Here is an 18,212-nt window from a genome sequence, read left to right as displayed (position 1 = left end):
GCTTCGGAAGCAGCTAAGGAGGCAGTTTGGATTCGTAAGTTCATTCGTGAACTTGGTGTTGTACTCTCCATCAAGGGTCTGATAGACCTCTATTGTGATAACAATGGAGCTATTACTCCAGCCAGGGAGCCAAGGGAACAACAGAAGGTCAAACATGTCAAGCGGCGATTTCACATGATAAGGGAATGGACGTCCGAGGGTGAAATCAGAATTTGTAAGATTAGAACGGACGAAAATTTAGCCGATCCATTGACTAAACCTTTGCCTCAAGTGAAGCATAACAAGCACGTTGAGGCAATGGGAATCAAGCATGTTGGAGATCGGCTTTGATATCCCTGTATATGTGTTTTAATTAAACTTGATGTCTTAATGTAATACACTATGTTGAACCATTTGGTCTTGGAGCAATTAAATTTTCCGCAAATTTATTATTACTCCATTTCTATTTAATTATGGTTTAAAATTAATTAATGAGTCCATTCGATTACTGAGAATATTCAAAACAGTGTATCAAGACCATGTCTTGGATAAAGAAACACCTGTTAAGTGAACATTGAATATTTCAATCGAAAATTGTCCCTAATCAAGGTCATTTAAACGATGGATGATTAATGAACACTTGAGATTAGTGTGTACACTAGTAGAAAAATGAAATAGGCACCGCACAATCCACACCGATTTTTGAAAACCTATTTTAGGCGGGATTGGAAAATAGATTACCGGTGCGAAAATTTTATTTTTCGAACCGGTTCTAACCGAACCGGTGCGAAGCTATAGCTAAATAAAAAAAAAACCTGGTCTGCCTCTAAATATCTACTCTTACTTTCTCTTTCTGTCTTCTTTCTTTCTGTTTCCTCCATCTCTTTCCCTTTCCTTTACTCTCTCCTTCGATCTCCTTCTCCACCGGCGCCCACCTTCCCCCTCTTCTGGTATTCAGGTATTTCTCGCTTTCTCTTTCTAGATCAATCGTTTTTGGAGTGAGTGTTTTCGGATTTTTGAATTTTCTAGGTGGGTGTTTTCGGTTGAGTGTTGAGTATTTCAGGGTGGTTGGAGTGAGTTTCGGTGGTTAAGGTTTAGTTTCAAGTAGACGACGCCTTCTAATCCGTGTATCCCTCATTGAAGAGGCAGCTTCTGAGGTAACTTGTTGTTTCTTTTTATAGTCATCATATCAATTTCATACTCTAGGGTTTATGTTTTATCTCATTCATTTTAATTGTCAATGCGGTAAGTTTAGGGTTTGAAATCTCTACTACTTTTGATGTTTGAATCAGATTTCCCTCTGAATTTTCGATCCTAATTTGATAATTGAATCAAATATCCCTTAAAATATGTTATTTTTCGAGCATAATTTGATAATTGAATCAAATAACCCTAAAAATATGTGCTTTTTCGAGCCTTAAATTGACAATTGAATAAAAAAACCTTAAAAATATGTGATTTTTCAAGCCTGAATTGATAATCGAATCAAATATCCCTGGATTTTTGGAGCTTATCTGATGTTAGTATTGAATTATGAAACTAATAGGTAATTTTCTAGGCGGCTAGTTTGATTAAATCTCTATAATGTTTTATATGGTAAGTAATTAGAAATAGGATCTTTGTAGACGATCACAGAGATTAAGTCTTGGTTCATGTAGCCGACCCCATCGTTCCAAGACTAGCGGCTTGGCAGTGATGGGGTCGGTGCTTAAGTAATCTGAGTAAATCAATAAAATTGAGGGGGTGATTTTTTTTTTTGGGTAAATTATTGAAAACCCCAGAAATGGGATCAAGCAAAGATCTTTTAGGGGAAACAAGAAAAGGGATGGTAATTGATGACAAGGTACTTGTGGCAGTAAGCAAGGAGTTGAAGGAAAGCAAAATTACACTACAATGGGCTTTATTGCAGAATTCAAACCTGCCAAAATGATTCCCATGCCAAGTAATTATATTAATTTTAATTGATTCTGTTATTTTAATTTAGTATATGTCATTAATATTTTGGTACTTTAATGTTAGTTTCATTTATTGGGAGTGATTGCTGGATATTGTTATGTTTATGCCTAAATCTTGTGTTTGGTGTAGTGTTACCTGATTTGCGGTATGTGAATGGGGGTTTGGGAACACAATTCGCTACCTAGTTTTGTTAAATTTGTCCTACAGTTTACCATTCACACGTTATGTAACCGTACAAATTTTCGTTTTTCAGAGTGCAGTTCGCTTCATAACGTGACAGAAGTTTATGAACAAGTGCAGCACTTTGGGCAGATTGTATAGGCTCCATACATTGAAGAGCATGAGTTCTATCAGGACAGAAACAATTGAATTGACTATTAGGCTCATCAAACTCACACTGCCCTCCAGATTTTAAGTAGACAGTACAATTATAAGCTTTCCAATTCAACAAAATTCCCCTTTCAAGCATATCCATAACTTTGCCTTTAGTCTGATCCTCATCATAATAAGGCACTTCAATTATAAGCTTTCCAGTTCAACAAAACTCCCCTTTCAACTCCATTACACTTTTTCTCCAAATCCTGCAATTTTGAGTCATTCTTATACACTGCCAACCCCCCACATTTCACTCTCTTATCCCTGTATTCTTTCAAAACCTTCTCTAGACAATCAGGAAACACATCTTGAAGGTGTAAAGAATGGAAACAACCCTCGGAGCACCAGCAACAAGAGCTGAAGGTATAAAGAATGGAAACAACCCTTGGAGCACCAGCAACAAGAGCTACAATTTTAAAAATTGCAGTGGGTAGGAAATTTCCAGCTAGTCAAGTGGGAGAAAAGGAACTCAAGGCGTTTCGAGAGCAGGAAAATAGAGAGATGAATAAAATTCTGGATGATTATCTACAAATTTGTGCCATAGTTGGGGTATCATCTCTTTCTAAACTGATAGGAAATAGCAAGCTGTGATTGAATTTTACTGTTGATTAGCACTGTTTTCCATCTGAGTCTTTTTTTATGTTAGTATTCATATTGAAACTTTGATAGGCACATGCCGAGAAACTACATATTGAAAGGGACTCCATAGACGAGGGAATTGTGGAAATCATATCTCAACAAAAGATAGGGAGACTCGTCATGGGTGCAGCAGCAGATAGTAGATATTCAAGGTGTCCATAATGGATTTTGTTGTGCAAAACCCTAATGATTTTTATAGGGCTCATAGACCCCAATTGTGAATGTTTGATGTTTAGATTTGACTAATTTCTAGGTCATATACTTTGAGACAAGTCATACATCAATAAAAACCTCAAAGAATGAGATTTTCCTGTGTTATTGTCTTGAAGGAAAATGGTGGAGCCTAAATCAAAAAAGGCCAACTATGTGCGTCAACATGCGCCTGATTTCTGTCACATCAGATTTATATGCAAAGGCCGTTTAATATGTACGAGGTATGCTTTCCATTTTTTCTTAATCTCTTTCTGAGAAACCAACTGTACTTAGAAGCAAGCTCCTAAAGTATCTCTTTCAACATTTCATTATTACTTTTTTAAATGTGATTATGAAGCTCCCTCAATGAGCTTTTAAAAAATACGTATGGTATCACATGCTACTGATCTTTCTTGATCCGAATATGATTTTATCAAATTTTGATACCTTTGCTTGATCTGAAAGCTCCTCGATTCAGTTATCTGTTTGAGCTAATAGATATTATAATAAAGTCTTCTTATTACTCCAATTGGAAGATATGTTATTATTTTGATTCAATTATGAGTGAGTTATGGTGTTTAACATTCAATGTGCTCAAATAATGGTGTTTTACTAATATAATACTACATCCAATTAGTAGTGTAGATTGTGTTCCATTTCAAAGTGGTTATTTTAGCAAGATGTGTACAAAAAAATTTTACTGGTCTTTCACAGCTAGCTGCTATTCTGCCTTTGGCAGTTGTACATACCCTGAGCAAGCTCTTCACCAACATGAGTTTGGGTAAAGTGGTAGTATCATTTACTCACACAATCAAAGCTATGGAGCCATTTTTCTCTGTTTTACTGTCTGCTGCATTTTTGGGAGAGGTATATTTCACATAATTTTCATATGTTTATTTTAACATACATAGAATTGTTGAAATGTGAAAGATTCTCTGATGAGTAGGATTAGACATTGTTCAGCCAGTGGTTGAAGTATTTATTATGTTTTCACTTGTGATTCAATTTATGTGTGGGTTAATTTTCATATCCTTCATTGCAGAATCCCACTCCTTGGGTAGTGCTTTTACTTCTTCCCATTGTTGGAGGGTGGCTCTTGCATAAGTGACTGAAGCCTTTTTTAACTGGTCAGCGAAATAACTTTCTGACAAGATTTTGTGCTCCCTATTTCCAAGGATCCTGCTGGGTTTTCAGCATGAGTATTATCTGAACCATTTGCTTATTATGTTTTTGTTTTCATGAAAGGCTTTTTTTTGGAGTGATATGGCTTCTAATGTGACAAACCAATCCCGTTATGTCCTTAGCAAGAAGGTCATGGTACAGAAAGAGGTAATTCCTTTTTTTTTTTTTGGATTGGTTTTTCTTACATATTGAGAAAACTTCATAATGGGGAATGTCTTACCTTTCCTATTTCTTGGTGTAAGAGTAGTTTTCTTTATTTTGCACAGTACATACAATACATTGATATTCTTAATCATTTGTTTGATTGATGTTTGAGAGTTTGAGTTAATTTCATTTATTTTCTTTGACAGAAATCAATGGACAATATTACACTCTTCTCCATAAAAACAGTTATGTCCTTTATACTATTAGCCCATGCGACTATTTTCATGGAAGGTGTCAAATTTACTTCTACATATATAGAAGCTATTGTAAGTGTACCCTGCTGTAATTTACTCCTACATATATAGTGTGTTTGTTCTGATTCATTTTCGTGGTTCTGCATGTTGATTCAGCCAGCAGTATAAACCAGCAATGGCAGCAGCAGGGAACAGCAGCAGCACACAACCAGCAAGCCATAACCAAAGCAGCAACAACAGTACAGCAGCAGCACCACTAGAGAAAAACAAACAGTAGCTAGCAACCCACCCAGCACCCCACATCAACTCATCCATCACCAAGAAGGCATTTATAAACAAATTAAAGAGTAATTTCATATACAGAATTTTATTTTATTTTTTTAGACGAAAATTGTAATATTACGGCTTTTTTTAATGAAAATATGTAACTTTATATATATGCTAGTGTTTAACTGTTTATATATCAATTTCAGTGAAAAAAAAGCAAAAAAAATAAAAAAAATAAATAAATTGTATACATACATACATATATATATATATATATATATATATATATATATATATATATATATATATATATATATATATATATATATATATATTTTGGGCATTTTTCGCACCTGTTTTGGAACAGAACCGGTGCTAAAAGTTTTTTTAAAAATTTTTTTTGGCCACTTTTTGCACCGGTTCAAAGCAAGAACCGGTGCAAAAAGTTTTTTTTTTAATATTTTTGGGGACTTTTCGCATCGGTTTTGAACCGGTGCGAAAAGTCTTGGGATTTGGCATCCCTCAAATCAGAACCAGTTCAAAACCGGTGTGAAATGGGTGTTTTGAACCGGTGCTGATTAGCAATTTTCGCCTAGTGGTAGTATGATTTATAGCACCGTTTCTTGTGCTACGAGGACATGATTGTCATAAATCATTTGCACAGGTACTAGTTTGGAACTATACCGGATCGACCTATGAGAGTACTTTAAGAGATTTAAAAACTGTCATAAATACATTTCTCATTATAGCTATCGGAACCTTTTTCCTCGACCATGAGTATTGTAAGCTCTCTTGTTTGAGTACTAGTTGTTTTAATGTTGTCAAACGTCTGCCGTAAATGGGGATTATAACGGCAACACTCGGGCGACTAGGTCCTCTTAGTAAGGGTAGCTAACAATACAAGACTAGGAATGTCCCCCTATTTGCAGTAGGGAATACGTCTTTGTTGTTTACAAGGCCTCTCGAAAAGCGAAACTATGAAAATGCATGGTGTGCTTAGATGGATTATGGAAATCATCTGCTTATTGATAGTCGAACTCAAAAATCGAGAAACACTTTTGGACGTAATAAGGATGACGAATAATCTTACCTTATAGTTCATGAAGAGACATTAAGCGACATAGGAAAAGGGCTACACACTAACTGCACACTTGTCCGAAAGGACAAGTAGGAGTTGAAAGGAATGGTTTCCTTCCAACAAGTGTATTATTCTGATAGAGGGTTCGGAATTATTAGAAAGCTAATTTCTTCAATGAGGTCAAGTGATCAGAATGCCTAGGTGGAGGCCGCTTCCGATCAGTAATATTAATGCATAATTAATATTACGGCTTAATCTTGACTGAACCCTTTGGGCGCACCCCTATAGAATAACCGATCCGAGACGACAAATCAATCCGAAGGATTAGATGATTCATTAGAGAATTAAGAACAAAGACATCGGATGCCGAGCTTCGAGCATCGAAACTGAGTGTCGTAAGTCGAGTCGAATTTAGAATTCGACGAGACGTAGATTCAACAAGCAAAAAGTTCAAGCTAGGTCGTAGCCTCGCATTGGCCTAGCCATACGAATGCTAGGCTAGCCTAAGCTACCATGCACATCGCAAAACATGTCGTAAGCCTAGCATACATTGCGTGCTAAGCCAAGCATGCTAGCATGGCTGGTGTTACTGGCCGCAAGCATGCTAGCATGGCTAGTGTGCTAGGCCATGCACCCAGCTGCAAGCATTGCACGCACCTAGCATGAGCATTGCAGCATGCTGAGCATCGCATAGCGCAACACGCAGCATCGCAAGCCATGTGTGTGTGTGTGGTTGTGCGTGCTTGCTAAGAAAGCAGAGCCAGCCATCACAGCATGTTGTGTGTGTGTGCCAGCTCTTTGCTGCCTCGCACCAAGAAGCAGCATAGCATAGCAGCGCCTAGCAGCAGCAACAGCAGCATCGCATGCGTGCTGGCTAGCTACGCATGTGTTGCGTGCTAGCTAGCTGCGCGTATGATGTGTGCTGGCTGGCTGGGCTGCCAAGCCTTGGTGCTAGGCGCCCCAGCCAGCCATGTGGCATGGTCAGCCGGTCAAGAGGAGGGGACCAAGGGGTTGGTGTGTGGCTTGGGGAGCAAGGTGATTTGGTCCCCCCCCTTTGGTGGTCCTCACCTACTCTCTCCTCCATGTGACACTTGGAGCTTGTTGATTGCCTTGCATTTTTATTTTGTTTTTGATTAAAATAAAATAGAGGAAAATGAAAATCTCCCACATTGATGAGAGAAGGGAGATCAAGGCTCCCTTCCCTATAAATACCCAAGTTTTGGGTTTGGGAAAAATCACTTGAGTTGAACTCAAAAAGGCATCTCCTTGAAAAGTGAGAAAACCTTTAAGTTCGTAATACTCTAGTTTTATTTGGTCAAGTCCCGATTAACCTTCGGGATTAAGACCGCTCAGGTCGGGTCGAGGGCGCGAGCCGTAGGAGATCGTCGCACTTGCGTGGCTCAAGCTTTGAAGTAAGAGCTCGTGAATCGAGCGAAACACGCGTCAAAGGGTAAGAATGTCTTTTCTCTTTCTCTCTCTTATGTTGTTAATTATGTGATTGCATGTTTAGTTGCTTTAATTAGTGAGCGGATCTTGGGCGGGTTTCTCTTCCGCGTAGCGTTGGACACTACGAAACCCAACACTTACTCCCCTATGTCAATCAAGAAAAATAAGGTGAAGACACAGTTTTCGTGGCTTATTCTCTACATATTTCTACTCTCCGACAACAACGTTTTATCAACTACACCACCGATCGTGACCGTCAATTCATCCTAACTGTCATCAAGTAGGATGAGAGGTGTTTTCTTCTCGATCAAACTCTCACTCGGGTTAATCCTACTAATCCGTTGCGGCGAAAGATCCCAAGGCAAGTCATTCCCGAGGGCCTTGAGGATCACCACTCGTGGTAGAGGTGAAGCCCATTATTTCATTCGAAGCAACCTATCCCCCCCCCCCTCTCTTAGGGGAGGTGAGGCATTTTCCTCCTCTTATCCTTTTGATATTAGTGCCCTCTGTAGCACCCTTGATGATATTCGTCATGATAACCAATCTTTCATGGAACATTGGTGGTATTACCGGAGGATGATGTATGATACCAATGTACAAGCTGGCATTCAAACGCCTTATGTTAAATATCCTTACCACCCACCACAAGAGGGCTCGATCCCTCATAGGAGCCCTATGATCCCGTGCACCCTATTCCCTACTTATCCTTATTGGGAGGGTCCTATCGACCCCTCCTAACATGATGGGCCCCACCTTATGACCCCTACCGGCCGAGTGGTAGTGATTGGCACTATGATCCAGCGTGCCCACCACAATTCACCCCTAATCCTTTTAATGGCGGTAAGGGCGAGTGTTTCGAGGTTTTTTGATGTCCTTCGGGAGAGTTACAATTCCAAGACTGACCTCTGGACACTTGTACCTGCAAAACAACGGAAACTCCGAGGGGTGGGAGCTCCGCCTCCGACAATCAAGTTAGAACGTGTATAAGGAGTAAAGTGCGGAAAGTGAAGGGTCTCTCTCGGATTTCAAGAGAGGATCGACAATGTATAATTGCTCGATTTGGGGTGTCAGGTTTCTGACTTTTCTGATGGAGAGTTAATGTGTGTTGAATATTTTTGAATAGATGTTCCTCGGAGGGAAACATCTCCCTTTTATAGGGTTTTGGAAAACCTGCCCAATATAATACTAGGTTTTAGTAAACCTAGGGCTAATTGGGTTTTATCTGGAACTTTGGGTCGTAGAAGGTCGCTTGCTCAATTAACAATTCTGCCTTCCACGTGTCGTGACCTGGTTGGTCCACCTTGGACCTCTCACAAGGTGACACGTGGCGACCTCTGATTGGTCCACGTGGCGGGGAAAATTCCCTAATCATTTGCTTCTCACAAGGATGACGTGGCATGCCACGTGGCGCCTGTGATAGGCGTCACGCCATGATTGGAGAACGGTTTTTACCCTTTTTTTTTCCTTTTTTTTTTTACTGTCCCTTGGAATTCACCTCCCTATAAAAAGGGAGTGTTCAAATCATTTGTTGGACATTTCCTGAAAAATTTCCAGAGAGAACTTTCTTTTTCTGAGAGAACAACCGACTGCTTTACAGACCGCCTGCTCCTACAATCGCTGTGGACTTTCGAGTACCTTCATCTTCATCAAGTAAAGGTAACCGTCTGTTCCTTTTTATTTTTTCATACTTTGTCTTTCTTTTTGAAAATGGTTTCCCAAAAGCACACGGCACGGCCTAGGTTAGCCGGTCCCCGGGGACGGCTGAATCTAGAACTAGGAGTGTCGACTACCCCTTGCTGGACCACCCTTTGGGAACTGGCCCAAGTCCGACTGTCTATGTGCCTGTGCAAGACACCATGGCCAGAACCAAAAGAACAATAAGGGTAACCAATTCAGATGGCTCCTATTTCCATGCGCCTGTCAGTGAGTTGTCTGACGTGCCGCCTGCCCCAAGTACCCTTAGTGATTCCATTTTAGAAGAATCAGGGGAAGAGGCTAAAAATGCTATGCCAGTGCTTGTTGATCTGGCAAACCAGGCGGGCTCTTCAACCGAGAGCTCAGATAGTGATTCTAAGACAAGTACTTCAAACAGAGTCTCAGATGAATCTGAAGAGAGGCACTCTCAGCTAGAGACTGCGCGAGAGTCCCTTTTAGTAGACATGAGACCAATTTGGGCGGAGCCGTCTGCTTCCAACAGAGAACAATACACCGCCTACTTTCATCATGTCCCAAAGGGCAGGCGAAAGGTGATGGCTGAAAAAATGGAAAGTTTCAAAGCTGAACATGTCATGGGACATGGGTATGCAATCTGCATGCCGGATGCCAAGGATACGGTAGTCTGGCCCGAGCAGTCCAGCTACGGGGACGCCTTTTTTGGCTGCTATGAGGCGGCAATTAAGGCTGGCTTGAGATTTCCTCTACATCCGGCTGTAGAGAGGATTTTGGAAGATACCAATGGGTGTCTGGCAACTAGCCCCTAACTCTTGGTTCAACATCTAGGGTTATGTTGCCGGCTGCGAGATGCATGAGGTAGAACCAAGCTTTGAAGCATTCGCCCATATGAACTACCTCAGTCGGACCCCAAAAACAAGCGGTACCGGCTGGTATCAGCTGTCTAGCCACAAAGGCTATCTGATGACTGTGGGGAAGGAGAATTAATGGAAAGATTGGAGGAACACTTTCTACATCATCTCCAACCCTGACACAGTTAGGAACAGAAAGTTTAACAGGTGGAATAGGAACCCACCTTTCCTAGTAGGCGGCTCTGAGCTGCCGCTTATTCCCCATAAAGCCAAAGAGGAGATCCTTGACAGAGGACTCTTCAAGGTTGTCATACAGACGAACCCTGAGACTGGGGCGAGGGAATTTATTCCTTAAAAATATGTTCCCAAGTATAAGTGGTTATACAATGGGACATATCTGGCCGCCTGTGGCCTAAGTGATGAGATGCCGAGAGGTAGTTGTCCGCCTGTTTACATGTCTTGTGAAACTTGTTTTGTTTTGTATCAACTAACTCGATTCATCTTTTACAGACAAAGCCATGGAGAAACTCTCGGCCTCCAAAAAAGCCGCTGCTCAATACTGCTCGGCCATCCTTGGCAAGCGGCCCGCTGAAGAATCACTTGTTGTACAGGCGTCAAAGGTGAACTTTGAACTTTGAACTGAACAAAATTCATTTAGTTTTTTCTGCCGCCTGTTTTTTCTCACTTGTTATTTTATAGGGTACTCCAGCAAAGCCTTCCTCCTCCACCCAGCCGGCTCCTAAGGTTAGGAAACAGTCAGCTGGTGATCTGACGTGACGACTCCTGGGAGAACCAGGAAGCACGTGTCCTCAAGGCCAGGAGGCCATGTACCCCTAAAATCTCGAGCCGTCCCAGGCGGCAGTCAGCAAGGGAAGGAGAAAGAGGAGGCCACTGAAGGTACCAAGGACTTCTGTCCCTTCCCTTACCCTTTGAGGGTAAAATTCAATCAGCAGTCGCCTAGCACTTCTGAGAGCATTCAGTCTATTGGCCTCATTTACACCAAGTACTTACAGGGTGTTGATTGTGCAGATGCCCCTCAAAGGCCGAACCTGGTTCAGATGGCTAGGTCCATGCTGAAGGCCATCCCTACCAAGGACAGGAAGTCTGTTAAGGGAGTCGGCACCCTTAACCTTGAGGTCATCCTGGCTATCCTGGCCGAGGTATACTTGGTAACTTTTTCTTTGTTTAAATAATTGCCTAACGCCTGTTATTGACGACTATTTTTTGGTCGAGTGTAGGCAATGCCGCGAGTGTACTGTCTTCGTAAGCCTTTGAACGAAAAGAACAAAGAGGTAAAGGCTGCGAAGGCCCGAACTGCATCTGATTTTGACAAAGCTATGTTCCAGATTGCTCAAAACAAAATTCTGACCACTGACATTCTGTATTATCAGGCGACTACCAATTTGCAGGTCAAAGATGACTTAGAGGCGGCCAAAAAGAGGATCTCTGACCTAGATAAGTCCGTTTCGGACCTCAAGGATGAGCTCGAGCCTCTTATGGAGGCGAACAAGGAAGCCGAGGGACTCCGCAACCGGGTAGAAAAGTTGAAGCAGAAGCTTGCCAACCAAGAGACCCAGCTTGCCCAGAAGTTCACTTCCCAGGCCGACGAGGAGAAAAAGGAATTGGTCAAGGACATGATGGAGGACAACAACTTTATTATGGAGATGACCTGGGCGGCTCTCTTCCCCGATACCAGCTACGACAGCTGGAGGAATCAGTTTGCCATCTATACCCAAGAGTACAATGACAACATCATGGGACAAGGCCATGATGAGGAAAGGGAGGGTGGCGAGTCGTCTGATTCCACCTCGGGGGAGCGGACCAAAAGTAGGAGGTAGACGCTACTAAGAAACAGGCACCGGGTGATGACCCAAATCAAGCGGCTGCCAACACTGAAGGTCCTCCGGCTTCCTAAATTCAATTTTTATTCAACTTTCTTCGGCCTGTGTGCCGTTTGTTCTATATCTTTACCCGACCAAGGGGTCGGGGTTTATATACAATTTTTAACTTCAACATTTTCAATCGATCATTTTGCCAACTGTTTATATCAATCATTCAGCTATTTTGCCGTTTTTCTTCACATTTTGAAGTTTTTGAATTTTTGCTTTTCATGAATTTTGCCAAGTGTATGTAGCTTGCTTCTTGATTTCATGAATGCATTATATACCGACTATTCTTGCCCCTGGGCGACTGGCGCCTGGTTTTCAAAGGTGAGTTGATTGACTTGGATTTTTTAGTACCTTGTCAGTATTACTAATTCTAGGTCAATCAATCACTATGGTGATTGCCCCAAACCAGGCGCTAGTCGGCCATTTTCCAGGCGATCACCTGGCATAACTCGGCTCTCGGCCTCAATAATGTTTTGACGAACCTTGGCTTCGTACTTAGTTTATTTTATTGGTTGTAGATAGTCCGTCTTTTTGGTGCTTGTATGTAACAGGCGCCAATCTGGACGTTTTTACTCAAGGTAAATTCATGGTGCTAGCAAAAATAGGAACAATGGCCGAAGGCCGTCTGTTTGCCAAAAAACAGGCATTTTTGTTCGTACCTTTTAAATTCCAAATGTAGATTCTTTGAGTCTCCATGAATTTTGTAGGTTGATCAATATTTCACTTGTATTTCAGTAATCAAAGGGAATAGTTGGTTGTGGCCGTCTGTAATGTTTGCAACTTAGAGGAATAGTGGCCGTATACCGGCTGTTTACCAAACAACAGGCGGCTTGGTTCGCACCGTTTAGGTTCCATCTTAAGTTTTTTAGGTGTTATGAGTTGACCCTTGAGGTTAACTAATTTGCCACTTTGATTTGAGTGAGTAGAAGAAACAGGCTGCTTTTGCCGCATGGTTCCTCATATGAATTGCAATGTACTAAGTTTGGTACTTAGTTTATTTTGTTGGATGTTATCTAGCCGTCTGCTATGGTGGCTGCATAGAAGCAGGCGTCAAGTAGAATGTCCAACCAGAGTAGCTACGCCTGTTGGGTTACAGGCGGTGGCTTTAGTATAGTCTAGTAAGAATAGTGGTTGAGTACCTCTATTTGCCAAAAAACAGGTGGTCTTCTCATACCTTTAGGTTCCGTACTAGGTTGAGAGTGACTTATGAGTTAACCTTGGGGTTACCCAGTCTCTGTCACTTTGGTTTGAGTAGTAGAGGAATCAGGCAGCTTAGGCCAGCTCAGGTCGAACATCTACGAGGTTGTCAAGTGGACACTCGATTGAGCGGTTTGTTTTAATTTTATAGAGAAATGTGCCACCCAAATGGGATATGCTCTCTGCGACGAATTCACCCAGATGGATGTCGTCGGACGCCTGATCTAGTTTTGGGACAAACGTATTAGTTTAATTAATTTCTTTTATTTTTTTATTTTTTTTAAGAAAAATATCATTCGGCCATGGGCCTTAGTTTGATCATCCAGCCTATGGCCTCATTAGGTTGTTCAAAAAAGAACAGATTGCTAAGTAAAATAAGGCCGACTGTGTTTGCACAGGCGGCTTGCCCCACTGAGGAGACTTGTAGAATAATTGAAATAAAAAACTTTATTGATATGTTTACAAATAATTTACAAATCTCAAAAGTAGTACTTTTTTAAGTTGTCTACATTCCAAGTTCTGGCTAGCTGCCTGCCATCTGGTTTTTCCAGTCGGTAGGTGCCGCCTCGTACTTCCTCATAGATTCAGTAGGGCCATCCCAGTTAGGAGTCAGCTTTCCCTGTTCGTTGGCCCTACCAACTGCTTCCATCTTTCGTAACACAAAGTCCCCTACTTTTAGGGGTTGCTTGTGCACTCTTTTGTTGTAAGCTCTCGTCATTCTCAGACGATAGATCTCTTGGCGCAAGGCTGCATTGCCCCTGCGTTTTGGAAGTGAATCTAGTACTAGCCGCATGGCTTCCCAGTTGGCCTCTTTGTCATAAAGCATGACTCAAAGAGTTGGCTCATAATGTTCAATAGATAGAACAGCCTCTGCCCCATAAACCATGAGAAACGACGTTTCACTTGTCGCCCCTTTTTCAGTCGTCCTGATGGCCCACAGAACATGCGGTAGCTCGTCAGCCCATAGGCCGCCGGCTCTTTCAATTTTCTTTTTGATGCCATCAGAGATTAACTTGTTGAATGCTTCAACCTGGCCGTTTGCTTGAGGGCGGTCGACTGATGCAAAAAAATGAGAGATCCCTTGGTCTCCCAACCAGTTCTTGAGAGCAAGCATCTCGAATTGAGGTCCATTGTCAAAACCATAGACATGGTCACCCCATACCGAGTGATGATATTTCTCCAAATGAAGGAGATGACATCCTTGGTTTTGATGCCTTTGACTGCCTCTGCTTCTACCTACTTGGTGAAGTAGTCGACTGCTACCAAAATATATCTCCGTCCGCCTGTAGCAGGCGTATAGGGACCCAGAATGTCCATGCCCCATTTGGCGAATGGTACTGGGCTATGGATAGCCGTCAGGTCAGTGGCCGGACGATGGATGAGCTTGCCAAACCTTTGACACTTGTCACATTTTTTAACCATCTCCATGGCGTCTGCTTCAAGGGTAGGCCAGAAGTAGCCTTGCCGCCTGACTCTTTTTGCCAGTGTCATGCCGCCTATATGGGAGGTACAAAACCCTGAATGAAAATCTTCGAGGACCTGTCGATCCTTCTCTGGGGTAACACACTTCAAAAGAGGCTGCAGTTAACCTTTCTTGAAAAGTTCCCCTTTGTGAATCTCAAAGTAAGACGCACGCTTTTTCATTACAATCACTCCAATAGATTCCTCCTCAATGCTCCTTTTCTCCATCACTTCCCAAAAAACAGATCTTGGTGTGTCACAGGAGGCGGATGATGCCAATTTGGAGAGGGCATCCGCCTGATTATTTTCGGACCTGGGCACTTGACTTAAGTGAAATTCTTCAAGTGTCCCGGCCTCTTCTTTAACCGCCTGTAGATACTTGATCATGGCCAGATGTGTGGCTTCATAGTCACCATGATATTGGCTAACAATTAGTTGGGAATCAGAATAGGCGTCCACTTTCTTTGCCCCGGCCGCCTTGCACATACGGATACCGGCTAGTAGGGATTCATATTCTGCCTCATTGTTTGAGGCTTGGAACTTAAAACGTAGTGCATACTCATACTTGTCTCCCTCGGGAGACAGACATATGACGTCTGCACCACAGCCATTCATTGTGGAGCTCCCGTCCACATATACCTTCCAGACTTGGTCTAGATTTTTTGGATCAGCCGACCTAGTCATTTCAACAATGAAGTCGGCAAGTGTCTGCCCCTTCACTGCTTTCCTCGGCTCAAAAGTAATTTCTAGGCTTTGCATTTCAATTGCCCACTTAATCATTCGGCCGGATATTTCCATGGCTGTCAGTGGCCGCTTGATCGGCTGGTTAGTGTAGACCACGATCGGATGTGCCAAGAAGTAAGGCTTCAACTTCTTAATTGCCATGTAGAGGGCCAAGACAAATTTTTCAACCATGGGGTACCGTAACTTAGCATTCTTTTAGACATGGCTGATGAAATAGACAGTGAGCTGGCAGCCGTCTCTTTCAGCAAGGAGGACGGCGCTGAGAGCATGATCAGAGACGGCCAAATACATGTACAACACTTCCTTTGACAGAGGGCTGACAAGCCTTGGCAAAGAGTGCAAGTGTTCCTTCAACTTGTAGAAGGCCGACTCTGCATCCGTCCCCCATTCAAACATAGTCTTCTTCTTGATTGGTTGGAAGAAATAGAGGCGCTTGTCGCCTGACCGACTGAGGAATCTCCCCAATGCCGCTAGACAACCTGTTAGTTTTTGAACTTCCTTTATAGTGCGGGGCGACTACATGTCTATGACCGCCTAAATTTTTCCCGGATTGGCCTCTATCCCCCTTTGATCAATCAGAAATCCGAGGAACTTCCCAGACTCAACACCAAAAACACATTTCTTGGGATTTAGTAAGATGGTTCGTCTGGTGTTTGGATTTAACAATCATATCATCAATATATGCCTCTTCATTTCTTCCTATTTGATTAACGAAGACTGTATTAATCATCCTTTGGAAGGTGGCAGGCGCATTCTTTAAACCAAATGGCATCACGGTATAACAGAACATCCCCTGATCAATGACGAATGTCGTCTTATCTTGATCTTTCTTCCATAGGGGTATCTGGTGAAAGCCTGAATAGGTGTCCATGAAGCTCATCAAGGCATGGCCGGCTGTAGAGTCGACCAGACTATCGATCTTTGGGAGAGGATAACTATCCTTTGGACATGCCTTGTTCAAGTCTGTGTAGTCCACACACATGCGCCAGGTTCCATTTGTCTTTTTTACAAGCACAACATTGGCAACCCAATCAGGGAAGTAGCATTGTCGAATGAAACCTGCATCTAACAATTTTTTCACCTCGACGGCTGTCGCCTGGCTTCTTTCTTCACCATGGTTCCTCTTCTTTTGCCTTACCGGCTTCTTTTTAGGATCCACAGCAAGTTTGTGGACGGCTAGATTCCGGATGATGCTTGGCGTCTCGTCCACTTCAAAGGCAAAGATGTCTTTGAATTCTTTCAGCAAGTGGTGCAAGTCTGCACCAAGTTAAGCAAAAGCAGTCGTCCCGACCTTAACAGTCTGATCGGGACGAGAGTCATCTAAGACGATGTCCATGTGTTCACCAGCCGGCTGGGGACGGAGTTCATCCGGCCTCTGACCGGTCAGTGATTGCTATTGTCTGTCTTTTTTCTCGGCCATCATTTGGTTGGCCTTTCTCTTCTTGCTGGCTGCTGTTGTAGCAGTCGCGGCGTCTTTGACTTGGTCAAGATCAGTTGTTTCTCCACTGGGGCCGGCTGCGACCATAGTGGACTTGACATCAGAGAGGTAACACTCCCTGGCCATCTTCTGGTCTCCTCGTAGGGAGCCGACTGTTCCACCATCCCTCTCAAACTTGAGAAGCATAAGAGAAGGGATGATAACAGCTTTGGATTCATTCAGGGTAGGGCGCCCCAAAATCATGTTGTAGGCCGTCAGTTCTTCAACAACTAAAAACCGGACCACCATGTGGCGTCCGTCCCCCCACTCGCCTAGACGAATGGGTAGGTCTGGATGTACCACACCACCCCCAAATCCTACTAAGGGATGAAAGACCAGGTGCATACTCTGGAGCTTGTACCTGAGCTTGGCAAGGCACTTGTGACTGATGAGATCAGACGAACTCCCAGTGTCCATGAGGATCAGGCCAACTCTTTGGTTGGCTACTTTACATTCGATGACAATAGGATCATCGTGTGATAGCCGGATCTTGCCCTTGTCCTCCTTAGTGATAATGACTTCGGGGAAGTATTCCTTGGACGTCTGTCCCTCCGCGACTGAGTTAATATCGAGGCGCCTGACATAGTCTTTATTGCCCCGGATGGTGGGGCCGCCTCCAGCGAAGCCGCCTGCTATTGTATAGATCGGAGTTTCATCCGTATCCGAGCTATTAGCAGAGTGGGGCTTCTTCTTGGACGACTGTCCAGGGTTAGTCTGCAAGGTAACCTTGGACCTCAAGATGTAAGACTTGAGGACTCCTTTATCAGCCAGACGGTCCAACAACCGCTTCAAGCTATAGCATTCGTCGGTGTCATGGCCAATATCCTCATGGTAATGGCAGTATTTGTTTTTGTTCCGATTCTTGGCAGAATCCTTCATAGGAGCCGGCTTGTCAATAGAGACCCGATCCTTAATCTCCATGAGGATGGAGTAGCAGTCCTTGTTGAATTCGTACTTTTGGGAGTACGTCTTCGCTTCTCTCTTTTTCTTCTGGGACGGCTAGTCAGGGGATTCAGCCACCCAGACTTGTTTCCTTTTCTTTTCTTCTTTCTTAGCCGGCTTTGATGGCCGACTCTCTTTTTTATTGGACCTCTTTGAGTCCGACTGCTTACTGATGTTGCAGAGCTTGGTCACCTATATATAGGCGTCTTCATCAGTTCCTCTTGGAGGGTAGCCACCCTCTTTCTGACAAGGTCAAACTTGAAGGTCGACCCGTCCTTCTGACCTTTGAAAAAGTCTGTGTAGGCTACCTCATCAGACAGCCCTTGAATCTGAATTTTCATCAAATTGAAGCGCCTGATATATGTGCGCAACCCCTCCTTCTCTCCCTGTTGTATGGCACCCAAGTCAAGACTTGTCTTCTTTGCAGGGATATTCATTGAGAAGTTTGACGCGAATAAATATGTCAGC

At 42.9% G+C, this 18,212-nt stretch overlaps 1 long non-coding RNA gene across 13 annotated transcripts; it reads left to right on the top strand.

Annotated features, from left to right (window-relative positions):
- The first annotated feature begins 671 nt into the window (after positions 1–671).
- Positions 672–5,122, top strand: LOC110686495. 13 transcript variants are annotated; one of them, XR_002504208.1, is made up of 9 exons: positions 684–1,136; positions 2,189–2,859; positions 2,980–3,101; positions 3,279–3,383; positions 3,881–4,008; positions 4,184–4,268; positions 4,387–4,470; positions 4,674–4,793; positions 4,878–5,122. It is a non-coding gene; the product is annotated as an uncharacterized LOC110686495 (long non-coding RNA). The 13 variants fall into 13 exon arrangements; XR_002504211.1 differs by adding an exon at positions 1,836–1,921 and having other exon boundaries at positions 672–1,136; positions 2,980–4,008; XR_002504215.1 differs by having other exon boundaries at positions 673–937; positions 1,028–1,136; positions 2,980–4,008.
- The last annotated feature ends 13,090 nt before the right edge of the window (positions 5,123–18,212 follow it).

This window comes from Chenopodium quinoa, unplaced genomic scaffold, assembly GCF_001683475.1.
Source record: "Chenopodium quinoa cultivar QQ74 unplaced genomic scaffold, ASM168347v1, whole genome shotgun sequence".
Lineage (NCBI taxonomy): Eukaryota > Viridiplantae > Streptophyta > Magnoliopsida > Caryophyllales > Amaranthaceae > Chenopodium > Chenopodium quinoa.
Note: the sequence above shows the minus strand (reverse complement) of the source record. Positions and strands in the feature narration are given on the sequence as shown.